Below are 20,557 nucleotides of genomic sequence, written 5' to 3'. Positions count from 1 at the left end.
GTCAAGAAGGAATATGGCGTGTTTGCATTCATCGGTTGGGGTGTACAGTACAAAAATTGGCAAGTCATATTGTAGCTGTATAGAACTTTGGTGAGGCCACATTTGCAATATTATATACTATTCTGGTCAGCAAACTATTAGAAGGATAGAGAGACTTTGTAGACAGTACAGAAATAGTTTACCAAGATGTTGCCTCATTTGGAGGGTATTATCTATGAGGAGAGATTGGACGAATTTGGTTTGTTTTCACTTGAACTATGAAGGAACTAAGAAGGATGATAAAAATTTACAAAATTATGAGAGTCATGGATAGAATGAATAGTCGGAATCTCTTTCCCAGCGTCAAATGTCAAGTACAAGGGGAAATAGGTTTAAGGTAAAAGGGAGAAAGTTTAAAGGAGATCTGAGAGGCATGTTTTTGATTGGTAAGTGCTTAGAATGCACTGCAAACAGACTGCACATGCTTCAATCAAATGGCCACATCTCACAGTAGAAGGGGAGCAGCCTCAATCAAGGCAAGGAATGCTGCTGTCAGTGAGGGTGTCCTAGTACAGTCAGGCAAGGGCAACTTCTGATCTCAGTCCAGGGACTTGGGCACAATCAGTCATCCAGGCTTAACATCTGTCTCACTACTGTCTGGGGAGTGGGTCACGATTAGTCCTGCTGGTCCAGTGCCAACAATCAAGAGATTTACAGATCACCGTTTAGAAAGCTTTATGGAAAGTGGTGACGGTTTGGTCGGTCATCAGATCAGACTGTCATCCAAGGTGGCCAGAGGATTGGCCATAGTCAGCCCTGAAGATGAGCAGAATGTTGCATAGACAGACATTAGAAACCACTATTGAGGTAGGGAGCTGGATAGGTTCAGTGCTAGGGATTGTAAGCTGCAAGCTAGGATGATGATGGCACAAGGATGGTGAGAGCAGTGAATTCATTGTAAAGAGCTGGGGAGCTGGCAGTACATGGGAGGACATAGTGTGCTATGGGAGATAGGGTGATAGGTGGTTACCTACTAGTACTCAGCATCCAGTGTGACCTGTCTTTTATAATCTGCCGATTGCTAATTGCAAACTTGAATGGAAAATGGCTATGATCATGCCCAGACTGGGCAAAGCCAACTATGGCAAAAAAGACAGGCTTCAGCTCTTCATGATGGGCGGTCTTCAAGGGGCAGTTGTGTCAATCAGGCATCTGCAGAGTGCGAGTTTAGATCATTTTCAATCATATCACCATTCATGTAAACTGCATGCAGTGTATGAGAATAAGGCTCAGCCTGGTCATCTTCCCTTCACCAAACTCCCATGTCCCCACCTACCTAGCACTTAATGGACAGCCCCCCTCAACTGAATCCTCACTGAGTTCTCACCCAACACTTGAATAAAGAAGCCAACTTTCATGTTTATCTCCTGAGACCTGTCTCTACAGTCTGGCCACGTCTACCAACATCATATACACTCCTCTGTCAAAACAACAGTGATAGTAACTGTGTTTGTCATTGCAAATTGAAATCAGAAGTTTCAGTGAAGAGAAGTTCACAGACAACCTTAAAGGAGGTAGCTGGGGGCCACGGCGCACAATGATAATGCAAACCTTCATTGTGTACACAGGGACACAGCACTGGTTCCCTCTCCACCTGAACTACAAGTAAAATGCAAAATTCTCTGATATGCAATAATGCATCTTGTGGGTGATGTGGAGCTGGGAGGAGAAGGGATCAGTTCTCATGCAGCACTTAGGGTTTGCTGAATGAATTAGGTGCAATGTCAAAGTGGCAAGATGAATACATGCCCCTCTTTGCCAGATAACTCCATGTCACTGCATGAGGAAGTATGTTAAGTCTTCATTGTAAAGAATGTGGATGCTGTCATTGCTAAGAACCTGTACTGACTCTGCTCCTCACAAGTGTGCCTGATAGATCCAACCTCAGCTGGCATTATTGTCACAGTTGCTGTTTTGCAACGAAGATGCAGGAATTGGAGGAGGAACAAATGTCCCAGGATCAGCAGAAACCTGCAGGTGAATCTGAACAACCTCTGAAGAAGCAGTTATAGCTGAAAGTTTCCTCAAGATGCACAGGAAACATAGGAGGCACAGGAAATTTTGTCCTCAATGCCATTTCCTCTGGACAGATGAGAAGCAGTGTCCGTGTAGACTGAGAATGTCACAGAACTGTGACAGCTGCTGGAGTAGAAACTGTGAATCAAGAAGGTAGGTGATCATCTTGCCCCCAGTGACCATCAAGGTAACAGCGATGTTGAATATTTGTGTGATTCGTTCATTTCAAGGAGCTACTGGAGAGCATTTGTGGGATTTCTCACTTGTCCATCCTCAAATACATCAAGATTGAATGATGTCATTTATGCCAGGTCATACCACTACATCTAGCTTCCTCGTGATGACATCAGTGCTACAGCCCACCAGTAAGATACAGTAACATAGTTAGCTTCCCCAAGGTGCAGGGGCCAATGACTACACGCACATTGTCTTGTGAGGGCTGTATTGTATTGGAAAGGAGTTTGTCACCAGGAAAAGGTTCTATTTCACCATCGTACAAGTAATCTGTGATCACGGTACCGTTTTGTAAAGGTCTGCGCACCCTACTCTGGAAGCAAACAGGATTCCTTCATCCTTGAGGATTCTCACACAGTCAGTTCTGCTATAAGGTGGTAGTTCCATTTTCATGCAATCCTGTGTTGAAAGAAAATTGTGTAATAGCAGCACCACTTAAACTAATTGGACCAGAATTGTATGATAACCGTGTGTTAACTTTAAAAGTTTGCGCTTTAGATACAGTGTCCCCAATTCGTCAATTGTGTTATAGCGAATTTGCATTAAGGAAACATGCATTTTCACTCAACGACCTGTACCCCTGCTGTGTTTGAGGATCCAGATGCCTTTCAAGGATGGCTACTGAAAGACAAGGGCTACCCAATGCAATCATGGCTGATGACTCCATTACACAATCCCCTGACTAAGGCAAATTGTGGATACAATGCAACCCATTCTTCAACAAGGGCCAAGGTGGAGCAGACAATTGACCAGCTGATGGTGAGGTTCCACTGCTTGGACAAGTCTGATACTGCCTCATAGTACCATGCAGTACACTCTGGACAGATTGTGTAGCATAATCCTAGCATGCTGTACTCTGGACAATAGGAGCTGACAACAGTGAAATGTGATAAATGCTGATGAACTTAGACACTGGATGCAGGTTTCTGAGGAAGACAATGAAGATATTGAGCAAGAGGAACAGCACCTTGTACATGAGGTAACAAAGCAATGTCTGGCACTACAAGTCAGTCAAGACTTAATTGACACCCAGTTCTAATAGATGTGACCTAGATACAGTGATCAACCATTGATGACAAAATTGTTGGTGGTCAACATGTAAGCAGCTGTTTTGTGTTCCAAGAGGCAAAGGCAACTTCTGTTTGTTTGATTTCTGTTCACTTTTGGTGAAGGAGATGGCCGCATATTCATCACTGGTAAGATGGTCATTCTGAAAAGTGTAACATTGATTTACACAGCCTTGTAAAATGGGATGTGGCAAAGGAACAGAGCATTGTTCGACCTGGCACGTAAACAGCCATAGATGTAGGAATGTGCAGTACCATGTGCAAGTAAGTGTCAGCCATACTACCTCTGTGTCCTGAGGAACAATAGGTTTGTGGTTGTGCCACACATAATGGTGAAGGGCAGTTTTTGATTGCCAACTTGTCTAGATGCACCATATTCTGGTTGGCATTCAAAGGTGATATCAGTGTCAGGGACCCCTGCCTGTGGTGAGTGGGAGAATTTGGATAGCATTGGAAGAGGAGTTGTCATAGGGGCATGCTAGGTAGTTAATGAGGCAATTTCTTTGACTATAGTGTGAGAAATCTAGCTAGGCCTTACAGAAAGAAGCCCTCCATAAAACTCAGCAAAAATGAAACTTTGCCAAAACATTGCACGACTCAATTCAATAAAACTGCCCGATATATTTCTCCTCATGTTACATTTATTGCTTGGGTGAAGACATGCATCCACTATGGCTTTGCCTTCAGGAGAAATGTAAATGCGTACAGGACATTCTAGGCACTTGTATAATGAATAATGTATCTCAATGACAGAAAATAGACTTGTGATACTGCAACATTGTCATCGCAGCAGAAAAAGCTCAGCAGAGATTTAAAGAGATTTCTTCAAGTTTTAAAAGGCTGTGACATGATGAATAAAGAGTTCTACTGTTTGAATCAAGTGCCAAAGATCATCATATTAAACCTGTCAAGAGCACAGTAAGGACAGAGTTCACTGATCTCATCCCGATTCTGTTTTCCGCTGTTGTAATGCTGTATTTGGTCTCTGGATGCCTGGATTAACTATCAGGGTGCCCGCTCCTAAATACTATCTAATGAATCCTTTTGGGACATGCCCATGTGGGTGTTGTAGCTCAGTGTGATATCTCCTTTGTTCAAAGAGCTTGTTCACAGACATTGCACCAGGCTACACATAGTGATTCTCCACCACAGCTGGCACTTGTGGACCTGTGTTTAAGAAAGAGTCAATTACTCCAGGAGAAGAGGGAAAATGAATAAAATGATGCCTGCCAAGATAATGTTGAATTGGTTCATGTTACCTGATTAAAGACAACAGTTACAGGCTGCAGAAGTTGGCTGCACACTGGAGCCAGTGTTCAGGAGCCTAAACCATTAGAAATGTCAGCTCGACTGCTTCTGCCACTAATAGCACAACCAACAGTGACTGTAAGGTGCCAGTGCAAGCTGTGCTTGTGCCGAAAGCATGCAGTGTGTGCAGACTGTAATGTTAAACAGCATCTGATAGGCATATGGCCCAGAAATCACCTCTTCAGACCATGCAGGTGCTGTTAATGACCTCTATTTTTCATGCATGAGTGACACACCAGCAGTGCTATTCAAAGTGATTATTATGAGACCTTTAGGTGTTTTTCTTTTCCCTTAGAAACGTGGAAATTAGGAGCACCAATGGGACATTTGACCCTTTGAGCCTGCTCCACTATTCCTGCCATCTTTGGATCACCACAAAGATCTGCAAGCTGGTTGCATGATGACAAGGACTACTGCAATACTAGTGACTCCCCTTCACCACCCAACCTAGAAGTGGACAATGCACCTACAACCAAAACTATGTTGGACTGGGAACACCAATATGTAGAGTATCAGCATTTTACTGCTTGGGACTCTCAGGAGTAGGCCACCAGTAGTCATGGGACTGTGTCTCCAAGCTTGCTGTGATCTGCTGCATCTTCCACAGCCTTGATATTATGGGGCCACAGCCTGTTCCACTGGGGCTTTGAAGGATACCTAAGTAGGATAAGGAGGAAGGAAGGTAGACTCTAGGATCCCATTGTCCTGGATAAATATGTGTGACACACTACTCAGATACGTCAAACATGACAATCCCCTCTCTGCTTTGTACTTCTAACAATCCTCACTAGCTGCTGAAGCATAGCCTGGTGCACTGCTGTGAGAGCTTGCCTGTTCATTGTGCGCACTGATATAGTGCAGGCTAACAAGAATCTCAGAACCCTCATTTTCTGGCAGCAGTAAGAGGTTGTGGGTGGGTTTTTTGGCCTGTGCTGCTTTGGAAGCTGGAGCAGGGACCACCAGATCCTCTATCACAGCACAGGCCTGCAACTGTTTTCTTGGAAATTATGTGTTCCAGGATTTGTGCAATGCCTTATTTAAGGTGGAACAATATTCCTCCATGCACCTTGACAATGATGGTGAGGTCCATAGCTGACTTAATAAATCACCAAGCCCCCTTGTGTTTCCACTTCTTCCTGAATGCCATCCCACTCAAGACCTCAGCTAGGCCCCCTGCAATTCAGAACTCAGCTACAACATCACTTTTCCTTCGGCTGACTGCAGCAACTCCTGCTTAGTGAGTCACCGTGTGCTGACACAAATTTAAAGCTGCCCTCTAAAATCGACACCATGCCACAATGAGCTGGAACTGTAGAGAAAGTGACGGTACTTCTTCATCAACTGATGTTACTCTTTCAGCATCTTCATGCTGAGGCTGCATTGAGACAGCAGGATGAGTTGGGATTTGAGGACTACATAAGGCAGGAATATAAAGTCATTCTGACCGTCATCTCTGCCAAACAACTCATTGAGCAGTGTGAGAGGTGGTGGTGGCAATGACATTGACAATGCAATTGTTGACCTTCATGTGAAGTCGGTGAACTATTCCCAACACAGTAGCCAAATCCTCAGGAACAAGAGCTGTGTATTCACTTGCATAACCCATTCCCTTTGCAGGGAATGCCTTGGTGGTACTCCTGATACCCTCTCTACTTCCTTTCAATCTCCTGGATGAAAGCATCCTGTATGAATTCAAAGAGTCTGGCAGCCCCTTCTCTGGTCAGTTACTGTGGGAAATCTTCTTACCACCAAAGCCTCCACTCTGAGAGTGTATCACCAACAGCTGTCACCCAAATGCAACTTCCCCTTTAAAGAGCAGACTGTCTTTAAGAATTTTAGGCGACACGTTGCTGTGCCTCACGTTGACTGTGCTGCCAGTCAGCAGTGTGTTTTGCACTGGGCTGCATGCCGCAATCATGTCGATATTTGTCCAGAGATGAAGGATGGGATATACTGGGGTGTGGTGGCGGAAAGTGGATAATTATGAATCTCAGGGTTGATGCTTGCTAATGGATGCGTCAACATCAATTAACACAGATTAGGATAATTCACTTTAAATCAGCCACTGGTGAAGGGCAATGGAGGACAGTTAGAGCATCTATTATCTAAAAATCAATCTCACAGCTTTTCATTTACAATGCAGGGATTGGTAAGACTGCTTATAACCAGCTGTAGATTCAGCTGGGAGGTATTAACCTTTTGCCCAACTCCGAAGCCCTATTCCATGGTTATTTATAGAATACTTAAATAATGCAATTCTCCTGCATGGTTGCCTGAATTGAACAACCATTATAACTACATAAGACAAATTAATTTCATGGCAGATGTAACAGTCATTATACTTTGCACTATGGCTGTTCACACTGGATAACTTGCCATATTTTCATAATGCAACCCAGTACTGTACACTGAGTCTTATTATGTCTATCCTTGTCATTGCTTTAAGCTTACAGAAGTACTGTAACATAAATACAGTACTTCATGTTTATTGGTGCCTAAGCCTAATCAGCCACTAGGTTGTTAAATCTGTGCTGCCCTTAAGAAAATGTAATGCATTTAAAATTAAATGTTATTTTTAATATGAAGCAATTATTGAACCTTTCACATTTAACAATGTGGTTTTCTCAAAGGAGATTCATAACTCTTAGCACAGAGAATTATTGCTTTGAAAATCCAATTTTGTAAGAGACTAAAATAAAATAATATGCCTCCATAGAATAATACTGGAGTTTTCTTCACTATAAGTGTGTTAAATGTGAGAACACCATTGCTACACAGACTGCAATGGTTCAATTGTAACTAGGGATGACCAAGTAAAGCCAGCTTCACCTGAGATGCACATTTCTCAACAATGAATTTTTAAAAACATAAAATCAAACATTAGTAAATTTCTACATAATATTATTTCCCGCACATTAAGTGGGCCTAACACTTAGTTTTACTCTAAACAAGAACATTAAATATTTATTGTCAACAAATACATATTATGGATTCACTTATTGCTTTAATAGATCGGTATTCAGCAAACAGACCAATTATTCACCATCTAGATTGTTCTGGAGTTTTTGCTTTGTTTAGATTACTTACAGTGTGAAAACAGGCCCTTCAGCCCAACAAGTCCACACCAACCCACTGAAGCGTAATCCACCCAGACCCATTCTCCTACATTTACCCCTTCACCTAACACTACGGGCAATTTAGCATGGCCAATTCAACTAACCTGCACATTTTTGGATTGTGGGAGGAAACCGGAGCACCCGGAGGAAACCCACACAGACACGGGGAGAATGTGCAAACTCCACACAGAGAGTCGCCTGAGGTGGGAATTGAACCCCGGTCTCTGGCGCTGTGAGGCAGCAGTGCTAACCACTGTGCCACCATGCCGCCCACTAATTGCAAATATTACAAATGGAGTCACTGTTGGGGAGATAGTGAAGATATTGGCTTTGTGACATGCTCATTTGTCCTGGAGGAACCTCCATTCTCCTCAAATGTTGGAGAGTGTTGATCCATTTGGATCTTTTTAATGTTGTGTTTCCCATGTAATTATGTCCAACTGAAAGGTTCTGATCATCTTTTGGAATCCTATATCTCTGAGTTTGGGACATCTTATGGTATGGGCTCCTGTGCTCAGCCGACTGGGCAGTATTGTCTCTGGAAATGGGAAATCCTTCTGCAAACCATATGGCCAATCCAGCCAAGCTAAGCTCTGATGAGTGGACCCTCAGCACTTTGCAAAAACTTGAGTATTAGGGATTTTATCCTGCCAGTTGTTGTAATGTATCTTAAGCAAGAATGCATCCAGGTGCTTTATGTGGCACCATTACATTGTCTATGCCTCACAATTATTGAGCAATGATGTAAGAAGATCCTTATGAGAAAATCTCCATGCTCTCTCCAAAGCCTGTGGATGAATTGGACAAACGCTGAGCTTGCTTTTACTAGGTGATAAGTGATTTCATCATCAATATTGTGTTAATAGAGAGGACACTTAATTTTAAAAATCTCAAACAAAAACAAAGGAAGTACTAACAACAATATATTATTGGTAAAGCATTAAAATCTGACAGGGAGGCATTTATACCCAATGTAACCTTTCTGAAGATTTTCTCATTTTAACCATGTAGCAATCATGAACAAATATCATTCAGAGGAACAAAATCTTCACAGTGAACGGGACAATTGCTGATAGACTTCCATACTGCACTGTATTATTATGAGTTAGTTTGAAAGCAGTGCACCATTTAATAATACAACAAAGAAAATAAATGACAACAAATTAAACGGTGTCATAAATTATGAAGTGGTTTGTGGCAATGAGCAGCATTCAGGGATAGACATAATTCTAACTAAGTACAGCTTTTATTTATTGCCACACCAGGAGATATTTCATGAACAATTTTATTAATTAATGTCCCACTGTTATGTGAGATAACCATCGTGCATATTCCAACTCTCTGTCCTGACAAGCTCTGCTGTTTATCGTCTATTTTTCATTTAATAGTAGTCTATAATTTATAGGATCTAAATTCATTTAGCAATGTTTTTTTCATTAGTACTCTTAGCTGAAAATTGATAATAAATCATGAAGACAAATTTCCAAGTTGTCACAGTAGTAATGAGAAATGGATGATTGATTTTCAGATTCCATCATCTGATTTTAATACCTGGGGCCTAATTGTGTTAAAATGGTTTTAAAAAGGAAAATGACACCAGCTTAAAAATGATCACAACAATTCACTGACCACATAGGTTAGCCAAGGGTTAGAAAACCAATATGCAATAAGTAAAATTATCTGAAGTAAAATTAACATTTCTACCAAAAGATTCTGAATACCAAGTCAGGTGTGGACAAACCATCATTTCTTATTTCATTTACACCTGTATGATAAGTTGCACATATTGGAGATAAAAGACCTACCAAAACGTTCTGACATTGGAATATACAAATCATCCACATATCAAAGAGCTGCGTTGACAGGGGAAAAGACTTGGATTTGTGATTGGAATCAATTGGAGAAAGTTCCCTTTCTTAGCCCTTCTACAAACAAAGCATCCAATGATGACATTAATTGGACAGAAACATCCAGACACTAAGAATTTAAACATATCTGCAATATTTGGTACTTCGAAGGATGTAAGATATCAATTAAACAACTATGGTTTTAGATTGAACTCCTTACACCTCAAAGGATATCCAGAAGACTTTAAACTGTCCATTTTGTTTTATCTTTCTTTTGTGCAGGAACTTTAACTTTGAAAATTTATGGATATTTGATGTTGCACTGTTATTATTTTTCTCAGAGTTAGTGGTAAATAAAATTACTCTTTTTTTTCTCACAAGGAAACTTTACAATCCTTACCCATACAATAGACATGTGGTAGCTATGGATGGAATCCTTTAGGGGCCTGAATGTTGTGAGCTATAGCAAGAAATGTGACAGAATCATATGAGAAGTCTAGAGAGGTCAATCTCAACAGAGGGACAATTCACTGCATCTTTTAACTAAGCTCCAGGCATCGAAGCAAGATTCTCACTAGGCCATGATGAGATTCCCATTAAGTGGGAGTGTTGCTTATTAACTGCATATCTTAACAATGATATGCAGTTTCCTATCCTACCACCTGCAATGAGCAAACTAAATGCTGAGACATGGAAGCCAGAACAGGTATCTGGCAATGTCAGCTCTCCACTGGCTGCAAAGTGCCTTCATGGCACTCAACGCCAAACAGCATCTCATGGTATAATCCATGGGCACAAGCCACATGCATCTTCTGTCCACAGACATTGGTGTCAGATATTTGCCAACCCCTCAGGATCCACATGGTATCTCTCGGATCCACTTGCAGGCCGTTTAGGAAGCACGGGCTTGTATTGCATTAGGACAACTAGCATTGAAAGGCTGCTGGGTCTCTTAACGTGCATTGGCAATGTCCATAGCTCTGAGTCAGGAGGCCCAAGTTCAAGTCCAACTTGCTTCAGTTGTGTGTAATAGCAGCTTTGGATAGGTTGATTAGGAGAATATCTTGAGAAGTTGCTGCAAGGACACTTTGTGCACAGGGACTGGCACATTGGTCACGGATTGTCCAGACTGCTCTCTTAGCATTCGCTCACTTAGTAGCTACCTGCATGCTCACAACATTCTTGCCTTGCCTTGCCATATGTGTTGGTGCATTGGCACTTAGGCAGAGCATAAAAACTATTAGTGCTGTTGTATTGATACACACTTTTGCACAACTCACACACTTTTTGCCATACTTTGCAGTAGAGATTTGTTTAAGTGGGGAAATTCCTGCTCCACAATACACTAAAATATCAATTAACACCTATAGCATTCACTAGCAACCTGCCCAGTAAGTAAACTTTACACTTATTCAATGAAAGGGCGCTATGAGAAAGTGAATAGGGGCTAGTACTCAGTCCAGTCAAAGGAAGGATGCTGCTGTCAGTCAGAAGGCTCCAAGTGCCATCAGTCACAGTCACAATCCGTATACAATCTAGGGGTTTGGCCATGGTCTGTTGTCTGCTCAGGCCGGGCACAGGCAGGAGATATATTGAATACACTATAGGGACTGGGCAGTGTTCAATCCTGTCAGGTCTTCACAAGCAGGCAGAGGAATTGAGTATCATCAATGGAGGAATTGCAAAGACAGGGGTCAGCAGTCTGCTCATTCATGTCTAAGACCTGCATGTTAAAGCCGATCAGAAGCCTGCACCAAAAGGTTCAAATGAAGTCTGTACATTGATGATTCAGAAGAGTGCAAGGGGCAAAGTAGGGCTCATTCCCAAAAGTAAGGTGGGAAATCAAGTCTAGGAAAAGGTAAGGATGGAGTAGTAAAAAATACAAAGTATAAAGAGGGAACGCAGAGCTGCATTGAAGGCATGTGGGGCATAGGAGGGAGTTCTTGGTGTTGATCAGCACTATTACTTCCTCAGAAAGAGGATAGAGGACCAGGGTGCATCATTAAAGTCTCATGTCAGGGGCTGGGAGGAGAGTTGGAGGAACAGTCCAATGTGCTAAAAGGAGACATGGAGGCCCAGGGTGGACAAATACAAGAAGCATGCATTTGCAAACTGCAGCTACATTTTCTTTTTAATCATTTGTGTTATTGTACAATTTTATAAGTTAATGGAGGACATTGTGATACAAGTAATGATCATTTACATCGTGCAAATACAGGGAAAACTAGATTTAACACCATGAAGTGTAAAACTCACTCTGGTACCTTACACATGCTTCCAGTCTTTATTACAGATCATTACAACATACATATTACAATTCCGCTGCTGCTGATGGCCCACACATTTCATGAATGCTCAATATTGACTTGAAGTGTTGCTAGATCTGCTCAAAATCTATCCCATTTAGCATCATGGGAGCTTATCAAGACCAGTTAGCTGAGTTGACTGGATAGCTGGTTTGTGCTACAGAGTGAGGCTAAGAGTGTGAATTCAATTCCTGCAATGGCTGAGGTTACTGTGATGGATTCTCCTTCAGGTAAATTTACACAGTACTACACAGCATGATAGAGGGTAGCATCAATATGAAGACACGTACATCTCAACATTGGCTTGGAGCTTCATTGGGACAGCCATGTGAATATGATGATCATAAGACCTGATCAGAATTTGAGTAATCTGTGGCAAGCAACTCATTTTTCAAATTCTGTCCACCATCTACAACGCACAAGTTAGATCTGTGATGGAATATTCTCCATTTACCTGCAGGAGTGCAGCTCTAGCAATATTTAAGAAGCTTGACATCATCCAGGAAAAATCAGTTTCCTTCATTAACGTCCCATCCACCATCTTAATCAGCCAGTGCCCCTAACACTGACAAGATATGCATACAAGCCACAAAATAGAATGCAATAATACTTGAAGTCTCCTTTGATAACTCCATCCAAAACTGTGACATCTCTCACCTTCAAGAATAAGACAGCAGTTACATAGAAACACTATCAGTTGGAAATTTCCCACTAAGTCATTCACTATTCTGACTTGGCAATATATCTCCATTCCTATCTTGTAGCTGGATCAAATACTGAAACCCCAACACTGAGTTCAAGAAGGATCCTCACCCACACTTTCTGAAAGTATACACAATCAGGTGTAGGAAATAAATTCCAGCATTGCCAAAGTTAAAAAAAAATTGAACTTATTGATAATTTTATGTTGTGAATTTTGGTGCTAATTTAAAAAAAAAAATCTATTCTTTCTAACTATTGTCTCAATACAATTAGTTTCTGAGTGAGTGTGACTTTATTTTAATCGCTACTAGAAGAAGCAAACTGTATGCAAAGAATCCATAAGATAGTATTGAATGGTACATTTTCATGCATAAATATAACATCATTAAAGTAATTCATGGATAAGAGATTGAATTCTTCACAACATTCAACAAACATCAAAAAAAGACTGATGTATAGGAATGTGTTATGGGAGTACTATTTGAATACTATCTATGGCTGTTAGAATATCTTCCAGTATAATGGAATTAGATTACAGTGTGGAAACAGGCCCTTCGGCCCAACAAGTCCACACCGACTCACCGAAGCGCAACCCACCCATACCCCGACATTTACCCCTTACCTAACACTACGGGCAATTTAGCATGGCCAATTCACCTGACCTGCACATCTTTGGACTGTGGGAAGAAACTGGAGCACCCGCAGGGAACCCAAGCAGACACGGGGACAACATGCAAACTCCACACAGTCAGTCGCCCGAGGCTGGGATTGAACCCGGGTCTCTGGCGCTGTGAGGCAGCAGTGCTAACCACTGTGCCACTGCGCCGCCCGGATGTAATCAGCTTCTTAAAGCTGCAAATATAATCTGTTCACTGCTCTGGACAAACATATTAATGTGTTTGTAGTGCCTAGTTGCTGTCAATTCTGAATAAATTGAACTTAGTTTTGGAATTATCATTATTAGTTTTTGATGGCAGGTTGAGCAAGTAAATTAACTGATCTAATCTAGCTTTGTCCGCGAATCAGACTGAATTTATTTTTTATGTGTTTCCCCATTTTAGGATCTAATTGTTAATCTTATAATGTGTTTGCTTTGGCATTTGAGTAATTTTCTACTGAAAGATATGGACTCATAATTTAGTTGGTGCATCTACGCAAGTCAATGTTGAAATTTATTGTGTTCTTTTTTGACCTCACAGCTGAAAGAAAATATAATCTTTTGAAAGGTATTTGTTGATTAATAATTCCTGATAAATCCATAAGGATTTGAGGATTCTGAAGAACGTTGAGAAAAATGTCAAAAGATAATATCATCAAGGACCTCCCGTAACACATTCCTATACATCAGTCTTTTTTTTGACATTTGCGGAACTTTGTGAAGAATTTTATCTCTTATCCATGAATTACTTTAATGATGCTATAGTTATGCATGAAAATGTACCATTTAAATGTGTCTTGAAGCTAAAGATACATTTAAATGTGTGCTTTCTGCATTCCTTAAGGCAACACTACAAAGGGGGATTTAATCTTGAAGTGCTGAAGTGACCCATATCACAATTATTCCCTGTCTCAAGATAGTCCAAGGGTGCACCGTTACAAACATTGTTGATTGACAAACCTGCAATCAGTTCTGGCTCATTAAATTGAGTCCCTAACTTTACCTAAAATCACTTTGAATTTTTTTGAGGGGAATATTTCCAAAACTCTTGAAGCTGTTAGGAACCAAATCCAGTCTCAGAAGCTGTGTTAGGCCAGTGGCTACAATAGAAAACAAAATTATTTGCAAGAACGTTCAGATTATGTGCAACGCTAATTTTTAACTGAGATAAATCCTTTAATCCAAGAAAGAGCCACCTTTCCTTAGAAACATTGAAATGATATGATAGATTTTATTTCTTTGTAATTCTACTTTATTAGATCCCATATTAATTGTCCATAGGTTTTCCCAACCTAAATGCAGCTAATAACTTATCACAGCCTACATGACGAATCAGTCACCTGAAACTCTGGCACAATTATTGCTTGACTTCCTGCGTCTGGCAATCTTAGTGAAAACTATTTTTTTTCAGTTCATTCTCAGAAAAGATTATTTCCATCAAGTAATGTGAGCCCTCATAAACTCAAACTTCAACCTCCACAAAGTAGGCATGGCGCTGTCACAGCAACATGAGATCACCTTCAGACCATTCCAACAAACTATCCAATACTTCACATAGATGCCTGTGCATTCTCTTAATGTATATCTCCCAATGTATAATGTATGTCTTTGCTTGTCCTATAGCTCCTGCACAGTGCTATCATTGTTGTGATTGTAGCATAGCTCATGGTGGGCTATTGATTTTCCTTGGGGGAGACTGTAAATATCCTTGCAGGATAACCTTGCACAGCTCTGCCCCTTAAAGTCCCAGTTTCTTGTCTGTATTGGTGCAATGCTGACTGACCAGCAGCCAAGTCATTAGCAGATTAGAAGTGCTGGGAGGATGAATGCTTTCGTTCTGAGAGACAACAAGTAGTACCCCATGGAGACATTGGCATTCCCACAAGACATTTCCTCAGTAATGCCAGAAATTGTTCGAGGACAGATGATGTGAGATTATGCAAAGCTCGTTGCTCACTATTTTCCACAGCCATTATGGCAACAGTCGGAGCATTAAACTCAGCTTGCATGATTTTTGTTTGAGCTTCTGCAACAACAGTTAGAGGGGTGGCTTTGTCTTGTGTTACAATGAAAGCAGGAACATCCACCATCAAACACTACTTTATGTTTGAGTCCATAAGTGAGGTAATGAAGTTTTATATGCAGCAAAACCCATGTGTAAGTTTGGTACCATCCTCCTCCAAATACCTTAATATTGGCCTTTCTGGATGTCTGAATGCGTACTCTTTAGTTTTGTTTCAGAATACCATCGCATCAATACCCCCATCTGTGTCATATGGAGCTCATGTCCAACCTCATACTTCAGCAGCCTGATATATGTGCTATCCTTTCCATCTCCTCTGGTTGCAGGCTACACACATTCTCTCCACCACTGGCACTCAGGCTGGAAGATATTCTAATAGTAACTTTCCATTGAGAAAGGGATGGGTGTGGCACAAAGTGTGTCAACATATCCCACACCAGAAGCTATCTTCTGAAGCATGCACAGTAACAGTTTAGATTAGATTACATTCCCTACATTCCACACCAACCCTCTGAAGAGTAACCTACCCAGACCCATTTCCCTCTGACTAATGCACCTAACACTGTGGTCAATTTACCATGGCCAATTCACCTGACCTGCACATCTTTGGACTGTGGGAGGAAACCGGCGCATCCTGCGGAAACCCACGCAGACACGGGGAGAATGTGCAAACTCCACACAGACAGTCACCCGAGGCTGGGATCGAACCTGGGACCCTGGTGCTGTGAGGCAGCAGTGCTAACTGCTGAACCACCGTGCCACCCTGAGTTTAGCTGATGTGATTGTTACAGTTAAACAGTTGCCGATGTGTTCAAGCTCTGAAATAGGAGCATGTGGCTTGCAGCATTGCTGGCCATGTGAGAGTGAGGTGACTCTATGACAGTGAAGTATGAATGTGGTGGATGAAGATTATTAATAATTAAGTGATGTCAGGTGCATTTTAACGTATTTGAATGTGCATTCACTTGCTCTGACCACATAGTAATTGACCTTCCTACAGTACTGCATACAAATTGTTGGGGTTAGATAGCTAGTCTTGTCTGGCGCCACTATTCCATCTCACTGCTTTCACTGTATCTTTCTGAAGGATAGAAGGTCTTTTTTTTCTATTTCCTGAGCCAATGATAGATCAGAGGACATTGAACACCTCTGCCGCTTTGTGCCACTCCCATCCCTTTCTCAATGGAAAGTTATGATTAGAATAACTTCCAGAATGAGTGCCAGTGGTGGAGAGAGTGAATGTTTGTGGATGTCATGCTCGTCAAGTGGCCTGCTTTGTCGTGTATGGTGTCAAACTTCATGTCAAACTGATACTAGCCTCTCATGATTTTGTAGTCCCTGCTCAGGTAACGCGTAGAATCATAGAATCCCTAGAGTGTGGAAGCAGGGCATTCAAAGCTTTGAGTCCACACCTTCCTAAGGGCATCCCACCCAAATCTATCCTCCGCCACCTCCAACCCACCCCATCACCCTATCCCTGTAACCCTGCTTTTCCCAGGGTTAGTCCACCTAGCCTGCACATCCTGGACAACTTGGGCAATTTAGTATGGCCAGTCCACCTCACTTGCACATCTTTGGGCTGTGGGAGGAAACTGGAGAAAACCCACTCAGACATGGGGAGCATATACAAACTACACACAGACGGGTGCTGAGAGGCAGTAATGCTAAACCACTGAGCCACTGTGCCGTCCCTATACAGTCATTCAACAGTAAGCTTAATGCTGGGTGTGTGCTGTAATCAGCAAATGAGCAAGCAACACAGCTCTGTACACTGTTTGCATTAGAAGCAACTAATGCAGATTAATAGACATCCTAATTCCAAAGCCCATTAGCCCAGGCTTTCTGAATTTAATGGTCCTTCTTGTGAAAATTCTTTGTATTCCTGCAGATTTATATTTTATCTAAAAACAGACGAAGTAACTGCTGTTTAACTGCTTGCAGTATTCGTATTATAGATTTAGTGGCAATGGCATTAAAATCAATGCTGATGAATTTGTGCAAGGGTTTTAATTTCCAATACTGAGCTATAACATTGGTTGGAGGAGCTACTGAGACACCAGGAAATTGACATAACTTCTGCTTTCAGATCTGTGTCTTGTGTTTTTCTTTGGCTCTGCCAGTGAAGTTAAAATGGATGATTGGGAAAAGCACTACAGAACTTCAGCCCCACTTCTTTCAGGAATAGCTTCCATTTTCTTTGTATATGTGCTAAATCATTTCATCAGTATTGTGCTCTTTACTTTAACACTGTAATTAGTCTGATAACTTTAAGCTTGACAAAGTATCATGTGTTGCTGGAAAAGCGCAGCAGGTCAGGCAGCATCAAAGGAGCAGGAGAATCGACGTTTCAGGCATAAGCCCTTCTTCAAGGGCTTATGCCCGAAACGTCAATTCTCCTGCTCCTTTGATGCTGCCTGACCTGCTGCGCTTTTCCAGCAACACATTTTTCAGCTCTGATCTCCAGCATCTGCAGTCCTCACTTTCTCCTAATCATAGTATCATGTAAGAGACAGGTAGTTACACAAATGCGTTAACCAGTGCCTTTGAACTACTGCACAGAGAGAACTGAACTGTCTGGTATATTTTTTCTTGGTATTCAAGAAAGGGAATTTGCTAGATATTTTCTGATGGTGAATTTTTCTAACCTCTCTAAGCATATGGAGGCTATTATTAACTTCACATGTGACAGAGTTTCTTTGTGCTCTTTTGGGCTAAGAAGGATGACATGGCATATATACAATAAATGTTTCTAAAGCCAATTCTTGTTATGTAAGGTTTTCAATGCCATTTTACAGTGTTAACGCAGGACTTAGGAAAAGCACAATTTGTTTTTAGCTTTCTTATTAAGCATTTTTTCTCTATCCTTTGTTAGGTCTTAAAATATTTCTTTTGTAGAGAGTTATACTAACTGGCAATTAGCATTTGAAGTTGCAATGTATGATTGGTAAAGGTGTTGGAACGTGTACTGCACCAGATTTGTTCAGAAGAGTGAGTTGCCGCAAAAGGATGAACATTAAAGAGCATGGAAGAGTACAGTCAGGAATGTAAAAGCAAAGTACTGTGGACCCGACAAATTAGAAATAAAAACAAAAAGTACTGAAGAGACTGAGCAGTTTTGGCAGCATCAATGGAGAAAGAAAAAGAGTTAACATGTCTTGTCCAATATCATTCTTCTTTGGAAGTTTCTCTAGCACTTTTTGTTTTTATTATGGTCACTGATGTACCTATTTTGTTCAATGCAGTTTATGAAAATCCAGGAGGGAATAGAGTAATGTAAATTTACTTCTGCTCGTAAAACCGCATAACCAGCTGTGAGATATAATTAATGTCCAGTCTACATTCCCTTTGGGCATAAATAATAGAGGTTTACTGACTGTTATCTAAATAGTTGCTTAGAGTCCAACTTCTTCTGATGTCAGCATTTCAAAACACTTCATTTCAAGTTTAATGCTCACAACTTATGATCTGTCTGTAAAAGTGCCTTGGAATGTTGAGGCAAAACAGATTTAAAAGTTAGCATTAAGTCAAGTTTCTTCTTTGCAGTCCTGTGATGTTTTGTAGGGTAGTGGTAAAGTTATTTTCCTATCCATGACTATAGTTTGCTCAATGTTTCTTATATCTGATGAAACAATGCACCAAAGTGTGATCTCTGAGATCATTTCACAATATTCCTGAGATGGCAATAGATCTTCCTTAAGTATTTTGACATTTAATATGTTTGTGCACTTCAGTATTAAATTAGATTAGTCTCGACACTTACGATGTGGTATTTTTGCAAGTTTGAAATTTGTAATGCTATCCTCTAAATGGAAAGTCTGAAAGGGATGACAAGGAAGAAATTGGTTTGCAGGGTGCCATTTGAAGAAAATGTGCTTTGTCATATTGCAAAGATGACTTACTCTCTATCTTCCTGGAGATATCCAGTAAACCTTGGGGTGTCATTTTTGGGGACCAATAAGAATGATCCTTAAAGAACAAATACTATCAATTCTGGAACTCTGAACCAAAAACAGAAAACTCTCTGCTGACCAAGAGTCATCATCCTGAATCATTATGTCTGTTCCTCCCTCTGTCTCTTAACAAATGCTGTTTTTTTTAAATAGGTATTTTTATTGAAAAAAAAGGAAATTTTTAAACATGTTTTACAAAATTACAATGTAATACAAACAAGTATAAACACTAATATACAATTAAATATATATAAAAAAAGAAAAAAAAACAACTGACTACTAATCTATCCTACAAATAACCAAAACATAAAATAGGATATCATACATTACTAGCGAAAAATAACAGAATAATTACATAATTAAGTACATACTCAAAATGGATTAACGTCAAGACATAATGAAACCTGTATTTATACGGGATTCCTCCTCCTGGGGACCCCTGGACCAGCAGAACCACTACCACAGCCAGACAAAAGCCCTTGACAATATGGCCGAAATATCTGTGTCAATATAGTTCAGAAAGGGCTGCCATATATTATAGAATAATTCAGTTTCTTCTTTGCATATTTTTCCTTGCACAAAACAAGAGAATGGAAAATAGTTTCCTTCTGTGCGTATCAAGGGAGGGCAGATTTGAAAAGCCCAGGAGAATAGACGCTGGATCCAATCTAATCTCCTTTCCCAAGATTTCTGTCAGAGCATTTGCTACTCTGTCCCAGTATCTATGGATCTTGTGACATGTCCATAAACAGTGCGTGAGAGTGCCCACTTCTATTTTACATTTAGGACACATTGGGGATGTTCCTACCCTAAATTTTGCCAGTCGTTCTGGTGCTATATGAGCCCTGTGGAGTATCTTTAATTGAATAGCTTGAGTTCTATTACAAATAGAGATCTTTCTGGCATTTTCCCAGATGCACTCCCACATTTCTAAAGGGATTTCTAACCCCATGTCTTTCAATACTTTGTTATATAATGAGTGATAAAGAATACTGACCGAGGGTGGACCCATTGGCCATAGTACTCTTCTCTCTCTATCCGATTTGTAGGGACTGTCTAATAATGTGGTCTTCTTCTGTATATAATCTCGTATTTGGAAATACCGAAAAAGGTGTCCATTAGGCAGCCCAAACTTCTGGTGCAACTGCTCAAAAGATATCATAACCACCCCATCGAACAGGTCCCCTAAACAAGAGATACCTCTGGACCTCCAGGTTTTAAATGTAGCATCTGTCAGCCCTGGCTGAAAACCTGATGCTCCCACTATAAGAATATAAGGCGAGGTTTTTTG

Source organism: Chiloscyllium punctatum, chromosome 4 (assembly GCF_047496795.1).
Source record: "Chiloscyllium punctatum isolate Juve2018m chromosome 4, sChiPun1.3, whole genome shotgun sequence".
Taxonomy (NCBI): Eukaryota; Metazoa; Chordata; class Chondrichthyes; order Orectolobiformes; family Hemiscylliidae; genus Chiloscyllium; species Chiloscyllium punctatum.
This window is presented reverse-complemented; position numbering follows the sequence as displayed.